Here is a 24,930-nt window from a genome sequence, read left to right on the forward strand (position 1 = left end):
GTCTCCCCTTGTACAGAGTCTCCCTTTGTACAGAATCTCCCCTTGTACAGAATTTCCCCATGTACAGAATCTCCACATGTACAGAATCTCCCCATCTAAATACACTGAATCTCCCCTTGTACAGAATCTCCCCTTGTACAGAATCTCCCCTTGTACAGAATTTCCCCATGTACAGAATCTCCCCATGTACAAAATCTCCCCATGTAAATAGACTGAATCACCCCTTGCACAGTATCTCCCCTTGTACAGAATCTCCCATTGTACACAATCTCCCCATGTACAGAATCTACCCATGTAAATACACAGAGTCTCCCCTTGCACAGAGTCTCCCCTTGTACAGAGTCTCCCCTTGGACAGAATCTCCCCTTGTACAGAATCTCCCCTTGCACACAATCTCCCCATGTACAGAATCTCCCCATGCAAATACACAGAGTCTCCCCTTGTAGAGAGTCTCCCCTTGTACAGAATCTCCCCTTGTACAGAATATCCCCATGTAAATACACAGAATCTCCCCTTGTACAGAGTCTCCCTTTGTACAGAGTCTCCCTTTGTACAGAATCTCCCTTTGTACAGAATTTCCCCATGTACAGAATCTCCCCACGTACAGAATCTCCCCATGTAAATACACTGAATCTCCCCTTGTACAGAATCGCCCCTTGTACAGAATCTCCCCTTGTACACATTCTCCCCATGTACAGAATCTCCAATGTAAATACACAGAGTCTCCCCTTGTACAGAGTCTCCCCTTGTACAGAGTCTCCCCTTGGACAGAATCTCCCCATGTACACAATCTCCCCATGTAAATACACTGAATCTCCCCTTGTACAGTATCTCCCCTTGTACAGAATTTCCCCTTGTACACAATCTACCCATGTACAGAATCTCCCCATGTAAATACACAGAGTCTCCCCTTGGACAGAGTCTCCCCTTGTACAGAGTCTCCCCTTGTACAGAATCTCCCCTTGTACACAATCTCCCCATGAACAGAATCTCCCCATGTCAATACACAGAATGTCCCCTTGTAGAGAGTCTCCCCTTGTACAGAATCTCCCCATGTAAATACACAGAGTCTCCCCTTGTACAGAGTCTCCCTTTGTACAGAATCTCCCCTTGTACAGAATTTCCCCATGTACAGAATCTCCACATGTACAGAATCTCCCCATGTAAATACACTGAATCTCCCCTTGTACAGTATCTCCCCTTGTACAGAATCTCCCCTTGTACAGAATCTCCCCATTTACAGAAACTCCCATGTAAATACACAGAGACTCCCCTTGTACAGAATCTCCCTTTGTACAGAATCTCCCCTTGTGCGCAATCTCCCCATGTCCAGAATCTCCCCATGTAAATACACAGAGTCTCCCCTTGTACAGAATCTCGCCTTGTACACAATCTCCCCTTGTTCACAATCTCCCCATGTCCAGAATCTCCCCATGTAAATACACAGAGTCTCCCCTTGTACAGATTCTCCCCTTGTACAGAGTCTCCCCTTATACAGAATCTCCCCTTGTACAGAATCTCCCCATGTAAATACACAGAGTCTCCCCTTGTACAGAGTCTCCCCTTGTACAGAATCTCCCCTTGTACAGAATTTCCCCTTGTACAGAATCTCCCCATGTAAATACACTGAATCTCCCCTTGTACAGTATCTCCCCTTGTACAGAATCTCCCCTTGTACACAATCTACCCACGTACAGAATCTCCCCATGTAAATACACAGAGTCTCCCCTTGTACAGAGTCTCCCCTTGTACAGAGTCTCCACTTGTACAGATTCTCCCCTTGTACACAATCTCCCCATGTACAGAATCTCCCCATGTAAATACACAGAATCTCCCCTTGTGCAGAATCTCCCCTTGTACACAATGACCACATGTACCGAATCTCCCCATGTAAATACACAGAGTCTCCCCTTGTAGAGAGTCTCCCCTTGTACAGAATCTCCCCTTGTACAGAATCTCCCCATGTAAATACACAAAGTCTCCCCTTGTACAGAGTCTCCCTTTGTACAGAATCTCCCCTTGTACAGAATTTCCCCATGAACAGAATCTCCCCATGTACAGAATATCCCCATGTAAATACACAGAGTCTCCCCTTGTACAGAGTCTCCCCTTGTACAGAATCTCCCCTTGTACAGAATCTCCCCTTGTACAGAATCTCCCATTGTACACAATCTCCCCATGTACAGAATCTCCCCATGTAAATATACAGAATCGCCTTTTGTAAATACATACATCTCCCCTTGCACACAGGGAGAGCCTCCCCTTGTACAGAGTTTCCCCTTGTACAGAATCTCCCGTGTACAGAATCTCCCCATGTACAGAATCTCCCCATGTAAATGCTCAGAATCTCCCCTTGTACAGAATCTTCCCTTGTACAAAGTCTCCTCTTGTACACAATCTCCCCATGTACAGAATCTCCCCATGTAAATACACAGAGTCTCCCCTTGTACAGAGTCTCCCCTTGTACAGAGTCTCCCCTTGTACAGAATCTCCCCTTGTACAGAATCTCCCCATGTAAATACACAGAGTCTCCCCTTGTACCGGGTCTCCCCTTGTACAGAATCTCCCTTTGTACAGAATTTCCCCATGTACAGAATCTCCCCATGTAAATACACAGAGTCTCCCCTTGTAGAGAGTCTCCCTTTGTACAGAATCTCCCCTTGTAACAGAATTTCCCCATGTACAGAATCTCCCCATGTACAGAATCTCCCCATGTAAATACACAGAGTCTCCCCTTGTACAGAGTCTCCCCTTGTACAGAGTCTCCCCTTGTACAGAATCTCCCCTTGTACAGAATCTCCCCATGTAAATACACTGAATCTCCCCTTGTACAGTATCTCCCCTTGTACAGAATCTCCCCTTGTACACAATCTACCCATGTACAGAATCTCCCCATGTAAATACACAGAGTCTCCCCTTGTACAGAGTCTCCCCTTGTACAGAGTCTCCCCTTGTACAGAATCTCCCCTTGCACACAATCTCCCCATGTACAGAATCTCCCCATGTAAATACACAGAGTCTCCCCTTGTAGAGAGTCTCCCCTTGTACAGAATCTCCCCTTGTACAGAATATCCCCATGTAAATACACAGAATCTCCCCTTGTACAGAGTCTCCCTTTGTACAGAATCTCCCTTTGTACAGAATTTCCCCATGTACAGAATCTCCCCACGTCCAGAATCTCCCCATGTAAATACACTGAATCTCCCCTTGTACAGAATCGCCCCTTGTACAGAATCTCCCCTTGTACACATTCTCCCCATGTACAGAATCTCCAATGTAAATACACAGAGTCTCCCCTTGTACAGAGTCTCCCCTTGTACAGAGTCTCCCCTTGTACAGAATCTCCCCTTGTACAGAATCTCCCCATGTAAATACACAGAGTCTCCCCTTGTTCAGAGTCTCCCCTTGTACAGAATCTCCCCTTGTACAGAATCTCCCCTTGTACACAATCAGCCCATGTACAGAATCTCCCCATGTAAATACACAGAGTCTCCCCTTGTACAGAGTCTCCCCTTGTACAGAGTCTCCCCTTTTACAGAATCTCCCCTTGTTCAGAATTTCCCCATGTAAATACACTGAATCTGCCCTTGTACAGAAGCTCCCCTTGTACACAATCACCCCATGTACAGAATCTCCCCATGTAAATACACATAATCTCCCTTTGTACAGAATCTCCCCTTGTGCACAATCTCCCCATGTACAGAATCTCCCCATGTAAATACACAGAGTCTCCCCTTGTACAGAATCTCGCCTTGTACACAATCTCCCCTTGTTCACAATCTCCCCATGTGCAGAATCTCCCCATGTAAATACACAGAGTCTCCCCTTGTACAGAGTCTCCCCTTGTACAGAGTCTCCCCTTGTTCAGAATCTCCCCTTGTACAGAATCTCCCCATGTAAATACACAGAGTCTCCCCTTGTACAGAGTCTCCCCTTGTACAGAATCTCCCCTTGTACAGAATTTCCCCTTGTACAGAATCTCCCCATGTAAATACACTGAATCTTCCCTTGTACAGTATCTCCCCTTGTACAGAATCTCCCCTTGTACACAATCTACCCATGTACAGAATCTCCCCATGTAAATACACAGAGTCTCCCCTTGTACAGAGTCTCCCCTTGTACAGAGTCTCCCCTTATACAGAATCTCCCCTTGTACACAATCTCCCCATGTACAGAATCTCCCCATGTCAATAGACAGAATCTCCCCTTGTGCAGAATCTCCCCTTGTACCCAATCACCCCATGTACAGAATCTCCCCATGTAAATACACAGAGTCTCCCCTTGTACAGAGTCTCCCCTTGTACAGAATCACCCCTTGTACAGAATCTCCCATTGTATACAATCTCCCCATGTAAATACACTGAATCTCCCCTTGTACAGTATCTCCCCTTGTACAGAATCTCCCCTTGTACACAATCTACCCATGTACAGAATCTCCCCATGTAAATACACAGAGTCTCCCCTTGTACAGAGTCTCCCCTTGTACAGAGTCTCCCCTTGTACAGAATCTCCCCTTGCACACAATCTCCCCATGTACAGAATCTCCCCATGTAAATACACAGAGTCTCCCCTTGTAGAGAGTCTCCCCTTGTACAGAATCTCCCCTTGTACAGAATATCCCCATGTAAATACACAGAATCTCCCCTTGTACAGAGTCTCCCTTTGTACAGAATCTCCCTTTGTACAGAATTTCCCCATGTACAGAATCTCCCCACGTACAGAATCTCCCCATGTAAATACACTGAATCTCCCCTTGTACAGAATCGCCCCTTGTACAGAATCTCCCCTTGTACACATTCTCCCCATGTCCAGAATCTCCAATGTAAATACACAGAGTCTCCCCTTGTACAGAGTCTCCCCTTGTACAGAGTCTCCCCTTGTACAGAATCTCCCCTTGTACAGAATCTCCCCATGTAAATACACAGAGTCTCCCCTTGTACAGAGTCTCCCCTTGTACAGAATCTCCCCTTGTACAGAATCTCCCCTTGTACACAATCAGCCCATGTACAGAATCTCCCCATGTAAATACACAGAGTCCCCCCTTGTACAGAGTCTCCCCTTGTACAGAGTCTCCCCTTTTACAGAATCTCCCCTTGTTCAGAATTTCCCCATGTAAATACACTGAATCTGCCCTTGTACAGAAGCTCCCCTTGTACACAATCACCCCATGTACAGAATCTCCCCATGTAAATACACATAATCTCCCTTTGTACAGAATCTCCCCTTGTGCACAATCTCCCCATGTACAGAATCTCCCCATGTAAGTACACAGAGTCTCCCCTTGTACAGAATCTCGCCTTGTACACAATCTCCCCTTGTTCACAATCTCCCCATGTGCAGAATCTCCCCATGTAAATACACAGAGTCTCCCCTTGTACAGAGTCTCCCCTTGTACAGAGTCTCCCCTTGTTCAGAATCTCCCCTTGTACAGAATCTCCCCATGTAAATACACAGAGTCTCCCCTTGTACAGAGTCTCCCCTTGTACAGAATCTCCCCTTGTACAGAATTTCCCCTTGTACAGAATCTCCCCATGTAAATACACTGAATCTTCCCTTGTACAGTATCTCCCCTTGTACAGAATCTCCCCTTGTACACAATCTACCCATGTACAGAATCTCCCCATGTAAATACACAGAGTCTCCCCTTGTACAGAGTCTCCCCTTGTCCAGAGTCTCCCCTTGTACAGAATCTCCCCTTGTACACAATCTCCCCATGTACAGAATCTCCCCATGTCAATAGACAGAATCTCCCCTTGTGCAGAATCTCCCCTTGTACCCAATCACCCCATGTACAGAATCTCCCCATGTAAATACACAGAGTCTCCCCTTGTACAGAGTCTCCCCTTGTACAGAATCACCCCTTGTACAGAATCTCCCATTGTATACAATCTCCCCATGTAAATACACTGAATCTCCCCTTGTACAGTATCTCCCCTTGTACAGAATCTCCCCTTGTACACAATCTACCCATGTACAGAATCTCCCCATGTAAATACACAGAGTCTCCCCTTGTACAGAGTCTCCCCTTGTACAGAGTCTCCCCTTGTACAGAATCTCCCCTTGCACACAATCTCCCCATGTACAGAATCTCCCCATGTAAATACACAGAGTCTCCCCTTGTAGAGAGTCTCCCCTTGTACAGAATCTCCCCTTGTACAGAATATCCCCATGTAAATACACAGAATCTCCCCTTGTACAGAGTCTCCCTTTGTACAGAATCTCCCTTTGTACAGAATTTCCCCATGTACAGAATCTCCCCACGTACAGAATCTCCCCATGTAAATACACTGAATCTCCCCTTGTACAGAATCGCCCCTTGTACAGAATCTCCCCTTGTACACATTCTCCCCATGTCCAGAATCTCCAATGTAAATACACAGAGTCTCCCCTTGTACAGAGTCTCCCCTTGTACAGAGTCTCCCCTTGTACAGAATCTCCCCTTGTACAGAATCTCCCCATGTAAATACACAGAGTCTCCCCTTGTACAGAGTCTCCCCTTGTACAGAATCTCCCCTTGTACAGAATCTCCCCTTGTACACAATCAGCCCATGTACAGAATCTCCCCATGTAAATACACAGAGTCTCCCCTTGTACAGAGTCTCCCCTTGTACAGAGTCTCCCCTTTTACAGAATCTCCCCTTGTTCAGAATTTCCCCATGTAAATACACTGAATCTGCCCTTGTACAGAAGCTCCCCTTGTACACAATCACCCCATGTACAGAATCTCCCCATGTAAATACACATAATCTCCCTTTGTACAGAATCTCCCCTTGTGCACAATCTCCCCATGTACAGAATCTCCCCATGTAAGTACACAGAGTCTCCCCTTGTACAGAATCTCGCCTTGTACACAATCTCCCCTTGTTCACAATCTCCCCATGTGCAGAATCTCCCCATGTAAATACACAGAGTCTCCCCTTGTACAGAGTCTCCCCTTGTACAGAGTCTCCCCTTGTTCAGAATCTCCCCTTGTACAGAATCTCCCCATGTAAATACACAGAGTCTCCCCTTGTACAGAGTCTCCCCTTGTACAGAATCTCCCCTTGTACAGAATTTCCCCTTGTACAGAATCTCCCCATGTAAATACACTGAATCTTCCCTTGTACAGTATCTCCCCTTGTACAGAATCTCCCCTTGTACACAATCTACCCATGTACAGAATCTCCCCATGTAAATACACAGAGTCTCCCCTTGTACAGAGTCTCCCCTTGTACAGAGTCTCCCCTTGTACAGAATCTCCCCTTGTACACAATCTCCCCATGTACAGAATCTCCCCATGTCAATAGACAGAATCTCCCCTTGTGCAGAATCTCCCCTTGTACCCAATCACCCCATGTACAGAATCTCCCCATGTAAATACACAGAGTCTCCCCTTGTACAGAGTCTCCCCTTGTACAGAATCACCCCTTGTACAGAATCTCCCATTGTATACAATCTCCCCATGTACAGAATCTCCCCATGTAAATATACAGAATCGCCTTTTGTAAATACACAAATCTCCCCTTGCACACAGGGAGAGCCTCCCCTTGTACAGAGTCTCCCCTTGTACAGAATCTCCCGTGTACAGAATCTCCCCATGTACAGAATCTCCCCATGTAAATGCACAGAATCCCCCTTGTACAGAATCTTCCCTTGTACAAAGTCTCCCCTTGTACACAATCTCTCCATGTACAGAATCTCCCCATGTAAATACACAGAGTCTCCCCTTGTACAGAGTCTCCCCTTGTACAGAGTCTCCCCTTGTACAGAATCTCCCGTGTACAGAATCTCCCCATGTACAGAATCTCCCCATGTAAATGCACAGAATCTCCCCTTGTACAGAATCTTCCCTTGTACAAAGTCTCCCCTTGTACACAATCTCCCCATGTACAGAATCTCTCCATGTAAATACACAGAGTCTCCCCTTGTACAGAGTCTCCCCTTGTACAGAGTCTCCCCTTCTACAGACTCTCCCCTTGTACAGAATCTCCCCTTGTACAGAATCTCCCCATGTAAATACACAGAGTCTCCCCTTGTACAGAATCTCCCATTGTACAGAATTTCCCCATGTACAGAATCTCCCCATGTACAAAATCTCCCCATGTAAATACACTGAATCTCCCCTTGAACAGTATCTCCCCTTGTACAGAATCTCCCATTGCACACAATCTCCCCATGTACAGAATCTCCCCATGTAAATACACAGAGTCTCCCCTTGTACAGAGTCTCCCCTTGTACAGAATCTCCCCTTGTACAGAATTTCCCCATGTACAGAATCTCCCCATGTACACAATCTCCCCATGTAAATACACTGAATCTCCCCTTGTACAGTATCTCCCCTTGTACAGAATTTCCCCTTGTACACAATCTACCCATGTACAGAATCTCCCCATGTAAATGCACAGAGTCTCCCCTTGTACAGAGTCTCCCCTTGTACAGAGTCTCCCCTTGTACAGAATCTCCCCTTGTACACAATCTCCCCATGTACAGAATCTCCCCATGTAAATACACAGAATGTCCCCTTGTACAGAGTCTCCCTTTGTACAGAATCTCCCCTTGTACAGAATTTCCCCATGTACAGAATCTCCACATGTACAGAATCTCCCCATCTAAATACACTGAATCTCCCCTTGTACAGAATCTCCCCTTGTACAGAATCTCCCCTTGTACAGAATCTCCCCATTTACAGAAACTCCCATGTAAATACACAGAGTCTCCCCTTGTACAGAGTCTCCCCTTGTACAGAGTCTCCCCTTGTACAGAATCTCCCCATGTACAGAATCTCCCCATGTAAATACACAGAGTCTCCCCTTGTAGAGAGTCTCCCTTTGTACAGAATCTCCCCTTGTAACAGAATTTCCCCATGTACAGAATCTCCCCATGTACAGAATCTCCCCATGTAAATACACAGAGTCTCCCCTTGTACAGAGTCTCCCCTTGTACAGAGTCTCCCCTTGTACAGAGTCTCCCCTTGTACAGAATCTCCCCTTGTACAGAATCTCCCCATGTAAATACACTGAATCTCCCCTTGTACAGTATCTCCCCTTGTACAGAATCTCCCCTTGTACACAATCTACCCATGTACAGAATCTCCCCATGTAAATACACAGAGTCTCCCCTTGTACAGAGTCTCCCCTTGTACAGAGTCTCCCCTTGTACAGAATCTCCCCTTGCACACAATCTCCCCATGTACAGAATCTCCCCATGTAAATACACAGAGTCTCCCCTTGTAGAGAGTCTCCCCTTGTACAGAATCTCCCCTTGTACAGAATATCCCATGTAAATACACAGAATCTCCCCTTGTACAGAGTCTCCCTTTGTACAGAATCTCCCTTTGTACAGAATTTCCCCATGTACAGAATCTCCCCACGTACAGAATCTCCCCATGTAAATAGACTGAATCTCCCCTTGTACAGAATCGCCCCTTGTACAGAATCTCCCCTTGTACACATTCTCCCCATGTACAGAATCTCCAATGTAAATACACAGAGTCTCCCCTTGTACAGAGTCTCCCCTTGTACAGAGTCTCCCCTTGTACAGAATCTCCCCTTGTACAGAATCTCCCCATGTAAATACACAGAGTCTCCCCTTGTACAGAGTCTCCCCTTGTACAGAATCTCCCCTTGTACAGAATCTCCCCTTGTACACAATCAGCCCATGTACAGAATCTCCCCATGTAAATACACAGAGTCTCCCCTTGTACAGAGTCTCCCCTTGTACAGAGTCTCCCCTTTTACAGAATCTCCCCTTGTTCAGAATTTCCCCATGTAAATACACTGAATCTGCCCTTGTACAGAAGCTCCCCTTGTACACAATCACCCCATGTACAGAATCTCCCCATGTAAATACACATAATCTCCCTTTGTACAGAATCTCCCCTTGTGCACAATCTCCCCATGTACAGAATCTCCCCATGTAAGTACACAGAGTCTCCCCTTGTACAGAATCTCGCCTTGTACACAATCTCCCCTTGTTCACAATCTCCCCATGTGCAGAATCTCCCCATGTAAATACACAGAGTCTCCCCTTGTACAGAGTCTCCCCTTGTACAGAGTCTCCCCTTGTTCAGAATCTCCCCTTGTACAGAATCTCCCCATGTAAATACACTGAATCTGCCCTTGTACAGAAGCTCCCCTTGTACACAATCACCCCATGTACAGAATCTCCCCATGTAAATACACATAATCTCCCTTTGTACAGAATCTCCCCTTGTGCACAATCTCCCCATGTACAGAATCTCCCCATGTAAGTACACAGAGTCTCCCCTTGTACAGAATCTCGCCTTGTACACAATCTCCCCTTGTTCACAATCTCCCCATGTGCAGAATCTCCCCATGTAAATACACAGAGTCTCCCCTTGTACAGAGTCTCCCCTTGTACAGAGTCTCCCCTTGTACAGAATCTCCCCTTGTACAGAATTTCCCCTTGTACAGAATCTCCCCATGTAAATACACTGAATCTTCCCTTGTACAGTATCTCCCCTTGTACAGAATCTCCCCTTGTACACAATCTACGCATGTACAGAATCTCCCCATGTAAATACACAGAGTCTCCCCTTGTACAGAGTCTCCCCTTGTACAGAGTCTCCCCTTGTACAGAATCTCCCCTTGTACACAATCTCCCCATGTACAGAATCTCCCCATGTCAATAGACAGAATCTCCCCTTGTGCAGAATCTCCCCTTGTACCCAATCACCCCATGTACAGAATCTCCCCATGTAAATACACAGAGTCTCCCCTTGTACAAAGCCTCCCCTTGTACAGAATCACCCCTTGTACAGAATCTCCCATTGTATACAATCTCCCCATGTAAATACACTGAATCTCCCCTTGTACAGTATCTGCCCTTGTACAGAATCTCCCCTTGTACACAATCTACCCATGTACAGAATCTCCCCATGTAAATACACAGAGTCTCCCCTTGTACAGAGTCTCCCCTTGTACAGAGTCTCCCCTTGTACAGAATCTCCCCTTGCACACAATCTCCCCATGTACAGAATCTCCCCATGTAAATACACAGAGTCTCCCCTTGTAGAGAGTCTCCCCTTGTACAGAATCTCCCCTTGTACAGAATATCCCCATGTAAATACACAGAATCTCCCCTTGTACAGAGTCTCCCTTTGTACAGAATCTCCCTTTGTACAGAATTTCCCCATGTACAGAATCTCCCCACGTACAGAATCTCCCCATGTAAATACACTGAATCTCCCCTTGTACAGAATCGCCCCTTGTACAGAATCTCCCCTTGTACACATTCTCCCCATGTACAGAATCTCCAATGTAAATACACAGAGTCTCCCCTTGTACAGAGTCTCCCCTTGTACAGAGTCTCCCCTTGTACAGAATCTCCCCTTGTACAGAATCTCCCCATGTAAATACACAGAGTCTCCCCTTGTACAGAGTCTCCCCTTGTACAGAATCTCCCCTTGTACAGAATCTCCCCTTGTACACAATCAGCCCATGTACAGAATCTCCCCATGTAAATACACAGAGTCTCCCCTTGTACAGAGTCTCCCCTTGTACAGAGTCTCCCCTTTTACAGAATCTCCCCTTGTTCAGAATTTCCCCATGTAAATACACTGAATCTGCCCTTGTACAGAAGCTCCCCTTGTACACAATCACCCCATGTACAGAATCTCCCCATGTAAATACACATAATCTCCCTTTGTACAGAATCTCCCCTTGTGCACAATCTCCCCATGTACAGAATCTCCCCATGTAAGTACACAGAGTCTCCCCTTGTACAGAATCTCGCCTTGTACACAATCTCCCCTTGTTCACAATCTCCCCATGTGCAGAATCTCCCCATGTAAATACACAGAGTCTCCCCTTGTACAGAGTCTCCCCTTGTACAGAGTCTCCCCTTGTTCAGAATCTCCCCTTGTACAGAATCTCCCCATGTAAATACACAGAGTCTCCCCTTGTACAGAGTCTCCCCTTGTACAGAATCTCCCCTTGTACAGAATTTCCCCTTGTACAGAATCTCCCCATGTAAATACACTGAATCTTCCCTTGTACAGTATCTCCCCTTGAACAGAATCTCCCCTTGTACACAATCTACCCATGTACAGAATCTCCCCATGTAAATACACAGAGTCTCCCCTTGTACAGAGTCTCCCCTTGTACAGAGTCTCCCCTTGTACAGAATCTCCCCTTGTACACAATCTCCCCATGTACAGAATCTCCCCATGTCAATAGACAGAATCTCCCCTTGTGCAGAATCTCCCCTTGTACCCAATCACCCCATGTACAGAATCTCCCCATGTAAATACACAGAGTCTCCCCTTGTACAGAGTCTCCCCTTGTACAGAATCACCCCTTGTACAGAATCTCCCATTGTATACAATCTCCCCATGTACAGAATCTCCCCATGTAAATATACAGAATCGCCTTTTGTAAATACACAAATCTCCCCTTGCACACAGGGAGAGCCTCCCCTTGTACAGAGTCTCCCCTTGTACAGAATCTCCCGTGTACAGAATCTCCCCATGTACAGAATCTCGCCATGTAAATGCACAGAATCCCCCTTGTACAGAATCTTCCCTTGTACAAAGTCTCCCCTTGTACACAATCTCTCCATGTACAGAATCTCCCCATGTAAATACACAGAGTCTCCCCTTGTACAGAGTCTCCCCTTGTACAGAATCTCCCGTGTACAGAATCTCCCCATGTACAGAATCTCCCCATGTAAATGCACAGAATCTCCCCTTGTACAGAATCTTCCCTTGTACAAAGTCTCCCCTTGTACACAATGTCCCCATGTACAGAATCTCTCCATGCAAATACACAGAGTCTCCCCTTTTACAGAGTCTCCCCTTCTACAGACTCTCCCCTTGTACAGAATCTCCCCTTGTACAGAATCTCCCCATGTAAATACACAGAGTCTCCCCTTGTACAGAATCTCCCCTTGTACAGAATTTCCCTATGGACAGAATCTCCCCATGTACAAAATCTCCCCATGTAAATACACTGAATCTCCCCTTGAACAGTATCTGCCCTTGTACAGAATCTCCCATTGCACACAATCTCCCCATGTACAGAATCTCCCCATGTAAATACACAGAGTCTCCCCTTGTACAGAGTCTCCCCTTGTACAGAATCTCCCCTTGTACAGAATTTCCCCATGTACAGAATCTCCCCATGTACACAATCTCCCCATGTAAATACACTGAATCTCCCCTTGTACAGTATCTCCCCTTGTACAGAATTTCCCCTTGTACACAATCTACCCATGTACAGAATCTCCCCATGTAAATGCACAGAGTCTCCCCTTGTACAGAGTCTCCCCTTGTACAGAGTCTCCCCTTGTACAGAATCTCCCCTTGTACACAATCTCCCCATGTACAGATTCTCCCCATGTAAATACACAGAATGTCCCCTTGCAGAGAGTCTCCCCTTGTACAGAATCTCCCCATGTAAATACACAGAGTCTCCCCTTGTACAGAGTCTCCCTTTGTACAGAATCTCCCCTTGTACAGAATTTCCCCATGTACAGAATCTCCACATGTACAGAATCTCCCCATCTAAATACACTGAATCTCCCCTTGTACAGAATCTCCCCTTGTACAGAATCTCCCCTTGTACAGAATCTCCCCATTTACAGAAACTCCCATGTAAATACACAGAGACTCCCCTTGTACAGAGTCTCCCCTTGTACAGAGTCTCCCCTTGTACAGAATCTCCCCTTGTACAGAATTTCCCCATGTACAGAATCCCCCCATGTACAAAATCTCCCCATGTAAATACACTGAATCTCCCCTTGCACAGTATCTCCCCTTGTACAGAATCTCCCATTGTACACAATCTCCCCATGTACAGAATCTACCCATGTAAATACACAGAGTCTCCCCTTGCACAGAGTCTCCCCTTGTACAGAGTCTCCCCTTGGACAGAATCTCCCCTTGTACAGAATCTCCCCTTGCACACAATCTCCCCATGTACAGAATCTCCCCATGCAAATACACAGAGTCTCCCCTTGTAGAGAGTCTCCCCTTGTACAGAATCTCCCCTTGTACAGAATATCCCCATGTAAATACACAGAATCTCCCCTTGTACAGAGTCTCCCTTTGTACAGAGTCTCCCTTTGTACAGAATCTCCCTTTGTACAGAATTTCCCCATGTACAGAATCTCCCCACGTACAGAATCTCCCCATGTAAATACACTGAATCTCCCCTTGTACAGAATCGCCCCTTGTACAGAATCTCCCCTTGTACACATTCTCCCCATGTACAGAATCTCCAATGTAAATACACAGAGTCTCCCCTTGTACAGAGTCTCCCCTTGTACAGAGTCTCCCCTTGTACAGAATCTCCCCATGTACACAATCCCCCCATGTAAATACACTGAATCTCCCCTTGTACAGTATCTCCCCTTGTACAGAATTTCCCCTTGTACACAATCTACCCATGTACAGAATCTCCCCATGTAAATACACAGAGTCTCCCCTTGGACAGAGTCACCCCTTGTACAGAGTCTCCCCTTGGACAGAATCTCCCCTTGTACACAATCTCCCCATGTACAGAATCTCCCCATGTAAATACACAGAATGTCCCCTTGTAGAGAGTCTCCCCTTGTACAGAATCTCCCCATGTAAATACACAGAGTCTCCCCTTGTACAGAGTCTCCCCTTTGTACAGAATCTCCCCTTGTACAGAATTTCCCCATGTACAGAATCTCCACATGTACAGAATCTCCCCATGTAAATACACTGAATCTCCCCTTGTACAGAATCTCCCCTTGTTCAGAATCTCCCCTTGTACAGAATCTCCCCATTTGCAGAAACTCCCATGTAAATACACAGAGACTCCCCTTGTACAGAATCTCCCTTTGTACAGAATCTCCCCTTGTGCGCAATCTCCCCATGTCCAGAATCTCCCCATGTAAATACACAGAGTCTCCCCTTGTACAGAATCTCGCCTTGTACACAATCTCCCCTTGTTCACAATCTCCCCATGTCCAGAATCTCCCCATGTAAATACACAGAGTCTCCCCTTGTACAGATTCTCCCCTTGTACAGAGTCTCCCCTTGTACAGAATCTCCCCTTGTACAGAATCTCCCCATGTAAATACACAGAGTCTCCCCTTGTACAGAGTCTCCCTTTGTACAGAATCTCCCCTTGTACAGAATTTCCCCTTGTACAGAATCTCCCCATGTAAATATACTGAATCTCCCCTTGTACAGTATCTCCCCTTGTACAGAATCTCCCCTTGTACACAATCTACCCACGTACAGAATCTCCCCATGTAAATACACAGAGTCTCCCCTTGTACAGAGTCTCCCCTTGTACAGAGTCTCCCCTTGTACAGATTCTCCCCTTGTACACAATCTCCCCATGTACAGAATCTCCCCATGTAAATACACAGAATGTCCCCTTGTGCAGAATCTCCCCTTGTACACAATGACCACATGTACAGAATCTCCCCATGTAAATACACAGAGTCTCCCCTTGTAGAGAGTCTCCCCTTGTACAGAATCTCCCCTTGTACAGAATCTCCCCATGTAAATACACAGAGTCTCCCCTTGTACAGAGTCTCCCTTTGTACAGAATCTCCCCTTGTACAGAATTTCCCCATGAACAGAATCTCCCCATGTACAGAATATCCCCATGTAAAGACACAGAGTCTCCCCTTGTACAGAGTCTCCCCTTGTACAGAATCTCCCCTTGTACAGAATCTCCCCTTGTACAGAAGCTCCCATTGTACACAATCTCCCCATGTACAGAATCTCCCCATGTAAATATACAGAATCGCCTTTTGTAAATACATACATCTCCCCTTGCACACAGGGAGAGTCTCCCCTTGTACAGAGTCTCCCCTTGTACAGAATCTCCCCTTGTACAGAATCTCCCCATGTAAATACACAGAGTCTCCCCTTGTACCGAGTCTCCCCTTGTACAGAATCTCCCTTTGTACAGAATTTCCCCATGTACAGAATCTCCCCATGTAAATACACAGAGTCTCCCCTTGTAGAGAGTCTCCCTTTGTACAGAATCTCCCCTTGTAACAGAATTTCCCCATGTACAGAATCTCCCCATGTACAGAATCTCCCCATGTAAATACACAGAGTCTCCCCTTGTACAGAGTCTCCCCTTGTACAGAGTCTCCCCTTGTACAGAATCTCCCCTTGTACAGAATCTCCCCATGTAAATACACTGAATCTCCCCTTGTACAGTATCTCCCCTTGTACAGAATCTCCCCTTGTACACAATCTACCCATGTACAGAATCTCCCCATGTAAATACACAGAGTCTCCCCTTGTACAGAGTCTCCCCTTGTACAGAGTCTCCCCTTGTACAGAATCTCCCCTTGCACACAATCTCCCCATGTACAGAATCTCCCCATGTAAATACACAGAGTCTCCCCTTGTAGAGAGTCTCCCCTTGTACAGAATCTCCCCTTGTACAGAATATCCCCATGTAAATACACAGAATCTCCCCTTGTACAGAGTCTCCCTTTGTACAGAATCTCCCTTTGTACAGAATTTCCCCATGTACAGAATCTCCCCACGTACAGAATCTCCCCATGTAAATACACTGAATCTCCCCTTGTACAGAATCGCCCCTTGTACAGAATCTCCCCTTGTACACATTCTCCCCATGTACAGAATCTCCAATGTAAATACACAGAGTCTCCCCTTGTACAGAGTCTCCCCTTGTACAGAGTCTCCCCTTGTACAGAATCTCCCCTTGTACAGAATCTCCCCATGTAAATACACAGAGTCTCCCCTTGTACAGAGTCTCCCCTTGTACAGAATCTCCCCTTGTACAGAATCTCCCCTTGTACACAATCAGCCCATGTACAGAATCTCCCCATGTAAATACACAGAGTCTCCCCTTGTACAGAGTCTCCCCTTGTACAGAGTCTCCCCTTTTACAGAATCTCCCCTTGTTCAGAATTTCCCCATGTAAATACACTGAATCTGCCCTTGTACAGAAGCTCCCCTTGTACACAATCACCCCATGTACAGAATCTCCCCATGTAAATACACATAATCTCCCTTTGTACAGAATCTCCCCTTGTGCACAATCTCCCCATGTACAGAATCTCCCCATGTAAGTACACAGAGTCTCCCCTTGTACAGAATCTCGCCTTGTACACAATCTCCCCTTGTTCACAATCTCCCCATGTGCAGAATCTCCCCATGTAAATACACAGAGTCTCCCCTTGTACAGAGTCTCCCCTTGTACAGAGTCTCCCCTTGTTCAGAATCTCCCCTTGTACAGAATCTCCCCATGTAAATACACAGAGTCTCCCCTTGTACAGAGTCTCCCCTTGTACAGAATCTCCCCTTGTACAGAATTTCCCCTTGTACAGAATATCCCCATGTAAATACACTGAATCTTCCCTTGTACAGTATCTCCCCTTGTACAGAATCTCCCCTTGTACACAATCTACCCATGTACAGAATCTCCCCATGTAAATACACAGAGTCTCCCCTTGTACAGAGTCTCCCCTTGTACAGAGTCTCCCCTTGTACAGAATCTCCCCTTGTACACAATCTCCCCATGTACAGAATCTCCCCATGTCAATAGACAGAATCTCCCCTTGTGCAGAATCTCCCCTTGTACCCAATCACCCCATGTACAGAATCTCCCCATGTAAATACACAGAGTCTCCCCTTGTACAGAGTCTCCCCTTGTACAGAATCACCCCTTGTACAGAATCTCCCATTGTATACAATCTCCCCATGTAAATACACTGAATCTCCCCTTGTACAGTATCTCCCCTTGTACAGAATCTCCCCTTGTACACAATCTACCCATGTACAGAATCTCCCCATGTAAATACACAGAGTCTCCCCTTGTACAGAGTCTCCCCTTGTACAGAGTCTCCCCTTGTACAGAATCTCCCCTTGCACACAATCTCCCCATGTACAGAATCTCCCAATGTAAATACACAGAGTCTCCCCTTGTAGAGAGTCTCCCCTTGTACAGAATCTCCCCTTGTACAGAATATCCCCATGTAAATACACAGAATCTCCCCTTGTACAGAGTCTCCCTTTGTACAGAATCTCCCTTTGTACAGAATTTCCCCATGTACAGAATCTCCCCACGTACAGAATCTCCCCATGTAAATACACTGAATCTCCCCTTGTACAGAATCGCCCCTTGTACAGAATCTCCCCTTGTACACATTCTCCCCATGTACAGAATCTCCAATGTAAATACACAGAGTCTCCCCTTGTACAGAGTCTCCCCTTGTACAGAGTCTCCCCTTGTACAGAATCTCCCCTTGTACAGAATCTCCCCATGTAAATACACAGAGTCTCCCCTTGTACAGAGTCTCCCCTTGTACAGAATCTCCCCTTGTACAGAATCTCCCCTTGTACACAATCAGCCCATGTACAGAATCTCCCCATGTAAATACACAGAGTCTCCCCTTGTACAGAGTCTCCCCTTGTACAGAGTCTCCCCTTTTACAGAATCTCCCCTTGTTCAGAATTTCCCCATGTAAATACACTGAATCTGCCCTTGTACAGAAGCTCCCCTTGTACACAATCACCCCATGTACAGAATCTCCCCATGTAAATACACATAATCTCCCTTTGTACAGAATCTCCCCTTGTGCACAATCTCCCCATGTACAGAATCTCCCCATGTAAGTACACAGAGTCTCCCCTTGTACAGAATCTCGCCTTGTACACAATCTCCCCTTGTTCACAATCTCCCCATGTGCAGAATCTCCCCATGTAAATACACAGAGTCTCCCCTTGTACAGAGTCTCCCCTTGTACAGAGTCTCCCCTTGTTCAGAATCTCCCCTTGTACAGAATCTCCCCATGTAAATACACAGAGTCTCCCCTTGTACAGAGTCTCCCCTTGTACAGAATCTCCCCTTGTACAGAATTTCCCCTTGTACAGAATCTCCCCATGTAAATACACTGAATCTTCCCTTGTACAGTATCTCCCCTTGTACAGAATCTCCCCTTGTACACAATCTACCCATGTACAGAATCTCCCCATGTAAATACACAGAGTCTCCCCTTGTACAGAGTCTCCCCTTGTACAGAGTCTCCCCTTGTACAGAATCTCCCCTTGTACACAATCTCCCCATGTACAGAATCTCCCCATGTCAATAGACAGAATCTCCCCTTGTGCAGAATCTCCCCTTGTACCCAATCACCCCATGTACAGAATCTCCCCATGTAAATACACAGAGTCTCCCCTTGTACAGAGTCTCCCCTTGTACAGAATCACCCCTTGTACAGAATCTCCCATTGTATACAATCTCCCCATGTACAGAATCTCCCCATGTAAATATACAGAATCGCCTTTTGTAAATACACAAATCTCCCCTTGCACACAGGGAGAGCCTCCCCTTGTACAGAGTCTCCCCTTGTACAGAATCTCCCGTGTACAGAATCTCCCCATGTACAGAATCTCCCCATGTAAATGCACAGAATCCCCCTTGTACAGAATCTTCCCTTGTACAAAGTCTCCCCTTGTACACAATCTCTCCATGTACAGAATCTCCCCATGTAAATACACAGAGTCTCCCCTTGTACAGAGTCTCCCCTTGTACAGAATCTCCCGTGTACAGAATCTCCCCATGTACAGAATCTCCCCATGTAAATGCACAGAATCTCCCCTTGTACAGAATCTTCCCTTGTACAAATTCTCCCCTTGTACACAATCTCCCCATGTACAGAATCTCTCCATGTAAATACACAGAGTCTCCCCTTGTACAGAGTCTCCCCTTCTACAGACTCTCCCCTTGTACAGAATCTCCCCTTGTACAGAATCTCCCCATGTAAATACACAGAGTCTCCCCTTGTACAGAATCTCCCCTTGTACAGAATTTCCCCATGTACAGAATCTCCCCATGTACAAAATCTCCCCATGTAAATACACTGAATCTCCCCTTGAACAGTATCTCCCCTTGTACAGAATCTCCCATTGCACACAATCTCCCCATGTACAGAATCTCCCCATGTAAATACACAGAGTCTCCCCTTGTACAGAGTCTCCCCTTGTACAGAATCTGCCCTTGTACAGAATTTCCCCATGTACAGAATCTCCCCATGTACACAATCTCCCCATGTAAATACACTGAATCTCCCCTTGTACAGTATCTCCCCTTGTACAGAATTTCCCCTTGTACACAATCTACCCATGTACAGAATCTCCCCATGTAAATGCACAGAGTCTCCCCTTGTACAGAGTCTCCCCTTGTACAGAGTCTCCCCTTGTACAGAATCTCCCCTTGTACACAATCTCCCCATGTACAGAATCTCCCCATGTAAATACACAGAATGTCCCCTTGTAGAGAGTCTCCCCTTGTACAGAATCTCCCCATGTAAATACACAGAGTCTCCCCTTGTACAGAGTCTCCCTTTGTACAGAATCTCCCCTTGTACAGAATTTCCCCATGTACAGAATCTCCACATGTACAGAATCTCCCCATCTAAATACACTGAATCTCCCCTTGTACAGAATCTCCCCTTGGACAGAATCTCCCCTTGTACAGAATCTCCCCATTTACAGAAACTCCCATGTAAATACACAGAGACTCCCCTTGTACAGAGTCTCCCCTTGTACAGAGTCTCCCCTTGTACAGAATTTCCCCATGTACAGAATCTCCACATGTACAGAATCTCCCCATCTAAATACACTGAATCTCCCCTTGTACAGAATCTCCCCTTGGACAGAATCTCCCCTTGTACAGAATCTCCCCATTTACAGAAACTCCCATGTAAATACACAGAGACTCCCCTTGTACAGAGTCTCCCCTTGTACAGAGTCTCCCCTTGTACAGAATCTCCCCTTGTACAGAATTTCCCCATGTACAGAATCTCCCCATGTACAAAATCTCCCCATGTAAATACACTGAATCTCCCCTTGCACAGTATCTCCCCTTGTACAGAATCTCCCATTGTACACAATCTCCCCATGGACAGAATCTACCCATGTAAATACACAGAGTCTCCCCTTGCACAGAGTCTCCCCTTGTACAGAGTCTCTCCTTGGACAGAATCTCCCCTTGTACAGAATCTCCCCTTGCACACAATCTCCCCATGTACAGAATCTCCCCATGCAAATACACAGAGTCTCCCCTTGTAGAGAGTCTCCCCTTGTACAGAATCTCCCCTTGTACAGAATATCCCCATGTAAATACACAGAATCTCCCCTTGTACAGAGTCTCCCTTTGTACAGAATCTCCCTTTGTACAGAATTTCCCCATGTACAGAATCTCCCCACGTACAGAATCTCCCCATGTAAATACACTGAATCTCCCCTTGTACAGAATCGCCCCTTGTACAGAATCTCCCCTTGTACACATTCTCCCCATGTACAGAATCTCCAATGGAAATACACAGAGTCTCCCCTTGTACAGAGTCTCCCCTTGTACAGAGTCTCCCCTTGTACAGAATCTCCCCATGTACACAATCTCCCCATGTAAATACACTGAATCTCCCCTTGTACAGTATCTCCCCTTGTACAGAATTTCCCCTTGTACACAATCTACCCATGTACAGAATCTCCCCATGTAAATACACAGAGTCTCCCCTTGGACAGTGTCTCCCCTTGTACAGAGTCTCCCCTTGTACAGAATCTTCCCTTGTACACAATCTCCCCATGTACAGAATCTCCCCATGTAAATACACAGAATGTCCCCTTGTAGAGAGTCTCCCCTTGTACAGAATCTCCCCATGTAAATACACAGAGTCTCCCCTTGTATAGAGTCTCCCTTTGTACAGAATCTCCCCTTGTACAGAATTTCCCCATGTACAGAATCTCCACATGTACAGAATCTCCCCATGTAAATACACTGAATCTCCCCTTGTACAGAATCTCCCCTTGTACAGAATCTCCCCTTGTACAGAATCTCCCCATTTACAGAAACTCCCATGTAAATACACAGAGACTCCCCTTGTACAGAATCTCCCTTTGTACAGAATCTCCCCTTGTGCGCAATCTCCCCATGTCCAGAATCTCCCCATGTAAATACACAGAGTCTCCCCTTGTACAGAATCTCGCCTTGTACACAATCTCCCCTTGTTCACAATCTCCCCATGTCCAGAATCTCCCCATGTAAATACACAGAGTCTCCCCTTGTACAGATTCTCCCCTTGTACAGAGTCTCCCCTTGTACAGAATCTCCCCTTGTACAGAATCTCCCCATGTAAATACACAGAGTCTCCCCTTGTACAGAGTCTCCCCTTGTACAGAATCTCCCCTTGTACAGAATTTCCCCTTGTACAGAATCTCCCCATGTAAATACACTGAATCTCCCCTTGTACAGTATCTCCCCTTGTACAGAATCTCCCCTTGTACACAATCTACCCATGTACAGAATCTCCCCATGTAAATACACAGAGTCTCCCCTTGTACAGAGTCTCCCCTTGTACAGAGTCTCCCCTTGTACAGATTCTCCCCTTGTACACAATCTCCCCATGTACAGAATCTCCCCATGTAAATACACAGAATCTCCCCTTGTGCAGAATCTCCCCTTGTACACAATGACCACATGTACAGAATCTCCCCATGTAAATACACAGAGTCTCCGCTTGTAGAGAGTCTCCCCTTGTACAGAATCTCCCCTTGTACAGAATCTCCCCATGTCAATACACAGAGTCTCCCCTTGTACAGAGTCTCCCTTTGTACAGAATCTCCCCTTGTACAGAATTTCCCCATGTACAGAATCTCCCCATGTACAGAATATCCCCATGTAAATACACAGAGTCTCCCCTTGTACAGAGTCTCCCCTTGTACAGAATCTCCCCTTGTACAGAATCTCCCCTTGTACAGAATCTCCCATTGTACACAATCTCCCCATGTACAGAATCTCCCCATGTAAATATACAGAATCGCCTTTTGTAAATACATACATCTCCCCTTGCACACAGGGAGAGCCTCCCCTTGTACAGAGTTTCCCCTTGTACAGAATCTCCCGTGTACAGAATCTCCCCATGTACAGAATCTCCCCATGTAAATGCACAGAATCTCCCCTTGTACAGAATCTTCCCTTGTACAAAGTCTCCTCTTGTACACAATCTCCCCATGTACAGAATCTCCCCATGTAAATACACAGAGTCTCCCCTTGTACAGAGTCTCCCCTTGTACAGAGTCTCCCCTTGTACAGAATCTCCCCTTGTACAGAATCTCCTCATGTAAAGAATCTCCCCATGTAAATACACAGAATGTCCCCTTGTAGAGAGTCTCCCCTTGTACAGAATCTCCCCATGTAAAAACACAGAGTCTCCCCTTGTACAGAGTCTCCCTTTGTACAGAATCTCCCCTTGTACAGAATTTCCCCATGTACAGAATCTCCACATGTACAGAATCTCCCCATCTAAATACACTGAATCTCCCCTTGTACAGAATCTCCCCTTGTACAGAATCTCCCCTTGTACAGAATCTCCCCATTTACAGAAACTCCCATGTAAATACACAGAGACTCCCCTTGTACAGAGTCTCCCCTTGTACAGAGTCTCCCCTTGTACAGAATCTCCCCTTGTACAGAATTTCCCCATGTACTGAATCTCCCCATGTACAAAATCTCCCCATGTAAATACACTGAATCTCCCCTTGCACAGTATCTCCCCTTGTACAGAATCTCCCATTGTACACAATCTACCCATGTATAGAATCTCCCCATGTAAATACACAGAGTCTCCCCTTGTACAGAGTCTCCCCTTGTACAGAGTCTCCCCTTGTACAGAATCTCCCCTTGTACACAATCTCCCCATGTACAGAATCTCCCCATGTCAATAGACAGAATCTCCCCTTGTGCAGAATCTCCCCTTGTACCCAATCACCCCATGTACAGAATCTCCCCATGTAAATACACAGAGTCTCCCCTTGTACAGAGTCTCCCCTTGTACAGAATCACCCCTTGTACAGAATCTCCCATTGTATACAATCTCCCCATGTACAGAATCTCCCCATGTAAATATACAGAATCGCCTTTTGTAAATACACAAATCTCCCCTTGCACACAGGGAGAGCCTCCCCTTGTACAGAGTCTCCCCTTGTACAGAATCTCCCGTGTACAGAATCTCCCCATGTACAGAATCTCCCCATGTAAATGCACAGAATCCCCCTTGTACAGAATCTTCCCTTGTACAAAGTCTCCCCTTGTACACAATCTCTCCATGTACAGAATCTCCCCATGTAAATACACAGAGTCTCCCCTTGTACAGAGTCTCCCCTTGTACAGAATCTCCCGTGTACAGAATCTCCCCATGTACAGAATCTCCCCATGTAAATGCACAGAATCTCCCCTTGTACAGAATCTTCCCTTGTACAAAGTCTCCCCTTGTACACAATCTCCCCATGTACAGAATCTCTCCATGTAAATACACAGAGTCTCCCCTTGTACAGAGTCTCCCCTTCTACAGACTCTCCCCTTGTACAGAATCTCCCCTTGTACAGAATCTCCCCATGTAAATACACAGAGTCTCCCCTTGTACAGAATCTCCCCTTGTACAGAATTTCCCCATGTACAGAATCTCCCCATGTACAAAATCTCCCCATGTAAATACACTGAATCTCCCCTTGCACAGTATCTCCCCTTGTACAGAATCTCCCATTGCACACAATCTCCCCATGTACAGAATCTCCCCATGTAAATACACAGAGTCTCCCCTTGTACAGAGTCTCCCCTTGTACAGAATCTGCCCTTGTACAGAATTTCCCCATGTACAGAATCTCCCCATGTACACAATCTCCCCATGTAAATACACTGAATCTCCCCTTGTACAGTATCTCCCCTTGTACAGAATTTCCCCTTGTACACAATCTACCCATGTACAGAATCTCCCCATGTAAATGCACAGAGTCTCCCCTTGTACAGAGTCTCCCCTTGTACAGAGTCTCCCCTTGTACAGAATCTCCCCTTGTACACAATCTCCCCATGTACAGAATCTCCCCATGTAAATACACAGAATGTCCCCTTGTAGAGAGTCTCCCCTTGTACAGAATCTCCCCATGTAAATACACAGAGTCTCCCC

This window comes from Mustelus asterias, unplaced genomic scaffold (assembly GCF_964213995.1).
Source record: "Mustelus asterias unplaced genomic scaffold, sMusAst1.hap1.1 HAP1_SCAFFOLD_440, whole genome shotgun sequence".
Classification (NCBI taxonomy): domain Eukaryota; kingdom Metazoa; phylum Chordata; class Chondrichthyes; order Carcharhiniformes; family Triakidae; genus Mustelus; species Mustelus asterias.